A 3,074-nucleotide genomic window follows, 5' to 3' on the forward strand; every position below is an offset into this window, starting at 1 on the left:
AGGGAATCTGGTGATGTTGGGTGGCCCCAATTTAAGGGAGCTGTTGCTTCTTATCTTCCCAATGTTAAATTGAACTTCACAGGCTCTCTTGACATCACATAAACTTAAATTATCCCTTTGCCTCCTAAGCAGAGTTCCTGGGCTTAATTTCCCTGAGCTTTTTCCTGGCACTTGTACTCGTCTTCTGTGAGCCTCTTGGGTGATGGCTTCACAGGGCAGAGCATCCCTAAAAGGCTCAGCTGAATTTTACCAAGCGGAAAATGCATACAACTGATTTCAACTACCTCATGTTGGACTTTTGTGTAATAAGCATTTATGCAGATGTGCTACATTGTATTACTCACTCATTTCATCACTCTGCAGTTGCTTGTCCACAAGTGCCCCAGGTTAGAGCCAGGTTTCTCCACCATCAGTGTCACACCAGGTGAAAGGTAGCAACAGTGAGGGACGCGGGGAAGAACCGCTCTTGTCCTTATTTCCATAAACAGGAATCAAGATACTGGCTTAAACTTGAAAGAATAAATAAGAACACAAAAGACTTTTTAAATTTTATTTTAAAGATAAAAGAATACAAATATATCAACACATATACATTTACCAAATAACAAAAATAACACAAGCAATAGAGAATTTCAGACAAGGTGATAGGAAATTAACAATGGTTGTGTATTACATATTGATATTTTCAAACTGGTTACTCAGGTGAACAAATATAAACAAGTAAGATTGACCAAATAATTAAACATTAACTGTTTCTCTCAATAAAGCCATAGAGGGGCTGGGGATTTAGCTCAGCAGCAAAAAGCGCCTGCGTGGCAAGCGCAAGGTCGTGAGTTCGGTTCCCGGTACCGGAGAAAAACCAAAAAAACAAACAAACAAAAAAAAAAATAAAGCCATAGAAGTCAGCAGTACAACTATGTTAGCTATCTTGTGTATACATATGCATATAATTTTCCCTCCTTTCTTAAGAACACAAAAGATTAAACAAATTTAACCATCTGAGGAACTAAAATCATTACAATCTTTAAATAATGAGAAAGGATATGAAGTAGAGATAAAGTAAATAAGTTAATATTTATAGTTTAGAATTAAAAGGTTCAGTTAGTTTTCTATTGCTGCATTCCTAACAGGCAAATTACTACAAACTTAGCTTCAAACAACACAAATTTACTATCTGATATCTATGGATTAGGTGTCCAGCTGCAGACTCCCTGGGTCCTCTACTCAGGGTCTTGCTACCCTAAAATCCAACTGTCAGTGAGGGCTGCATCTCACATGAGACCTGGCACCCTCCTGTTTTTGGCAAAACTTACTACCTCGCAGTTTTATGACTCAAATTCCCTTTTTCTTGCTGTCAAGTGGAGATTACTTTCTATTCTTAAAAGCTACTCTCAAATCCTAGTCCTGTGTCCCTCTTCTTTCAAAACACAGCAATGCAATTCTTCAAGGCTGGTAGAATTTTTCTGGGAAGTCCTGGTCAGTCCCTGTGTTAAGGGTTCACTTAAAGAAGTACAGCATACCCAGGATGAGCTGCTTTGCACTAATTAGAACTAGAATCATTGGAGTGGTAGCCATCATTTGCACAGGTTTACCTATTGTACTGTCACCTTCTCATCCCTCAGAGAGGGAGAAGTGTAGGACCAGACATAGACTCTGTTGGCCCACTCTGGGGGCCCAAGAAAGATTTTCATGGGTGACGTCCCCAGGTGAAAGAACGCACGTGCGCAAGACAACAAGAACAGGCGGCAGCGTGGAGCACTTAAACTGAGACATCCATCCTCTCCTGCCCCTGGACATTGACATCCTGGTTCTCAGACTTCTTAACTCAGAAGAGGGCTTAGGCCATCACTCCTCCATACCAATTCTCAGCTCTTTTGACTCAGAATGAATTATATGAGCAATCTTTTCATTTCCCTATACTGCAGGTGGCAGATCATGGGACTTCTTGACCTCCACAACCACAAGAACATGTTCCTTCATTTATTAATGACAGGGATATGCTCCAAAAAAAAAGGAGTCAGTTTGTGATGTCATCAGCGTGTGAACATCATAGAATGCATTTAAGTGACTAGTTACACAAACTAAATGCTAGAACATTAATATAATCTTATGGGACTACCACTACATGTGCAGTTTGTCACTAACCAAACAGCATCACTTGATTATATAGGTACTCACATCCTAATGGTTCTGTTTGTCCAGAGAACTCTGTACTAATAATTGTGAATTTGCCCCCCTTCCCCTGTCAGAGCTGAGCTGCACCTCAGACAGCTTCAGGAGCTCCAGTGAGCTGCTGCCACCCCCACACATGAGCTTGGAACCAGTCAGAAACCCAGACAGCTTTAGGGGCCTGGGGTCCACTCTCTGCCCCTCCTCTGCTCCCCACTTCACCCATTGGAGCTGAGATGCACCTCGGACAGCTTCAGGAACTCCGGTGAGCTGCTGCTGCCCCTACACATGAGCGTGGGACCAGGCAGAAACCTGGTCAGCTTTAGGGGCCTGAGATCCACTCCCTGCCCCTCCCCTCCTCCCTGCTTGCCCCATCAGAACTGAGCTGCACCTTGTATAGCTTTGGGAACTCTAGTCAGCCAGCCCCACCTCTGCCCCACCAGCTTGGGAGCCAAGGGGAGCCCTAGACAAACTCAAGAGCCTTGGGTGCTCTTCCCTGCCCCACCCCACACCCTCAGGGGAGTTAAGCTGAAACTCAGACAGTTTCAGGGGCCTCAGTGACTGTGCACTTACTCCCTGACACTGGTGTGGGAACCAGGAGGGATAGTGGCAATGTATGGAAACACAGTGACCACAACCCACCCACTACTATACCCCAGTGGAAACAGGGTTAAAACCTGAACAGCTTTGAGAACCCATGAGTGGGAGCCAAGCTGAACCACAGAAAGCTGTGGGAGCATTGGGGATCATACCCTGCCCACACACACACACACACACACACACACACACACACACACACTATTGAAGAGTCACACCAAGCACTGAGGACCTTTGGGTCCTTGCCCTGCTACTACGACATCATCCTGGGAGTGAGATTGAGCTCCAGGGAACCTCTGCATCTCTGA

General features: G+C 44.5%; 1 long non-coding RNA gene across 1 annotated transcript in view; it reads right to left on the reverse strand.

Annotated features, from left to right (window-relative positions):
• Positions 1-350: 350 nt before the first annotated feature.
• Positions 351-3,074, reverse strand: part of LOC106147732 — a 103,589-nt gene continuing 100,865 nt past the window's right edge. The window contains exon 3 of the long non-coding RNA XR_001232653.1: positions 351-509. This is a non-coding gene — a long non-coding RNA (uncharacterized LOC106147732). The remainder of the gene's footprint in view (positions 510-3,074) is intronic.

Source organism: Chinchilla lanigera, unplaced genomic scaffold (assembly GCF_000276665.1).
Source record: "Chinchilla lanigera isolate Chin_1 unplaced genomic scaffold, ChiLan1.0 scaffold00008, whole genome shotgun sequence".
NCBI lineage: Eukaryota > Metazoa > Chordata > Mammalia > Rodentia > Chinchillidae > Chinchilla > Chinchilla lanigera.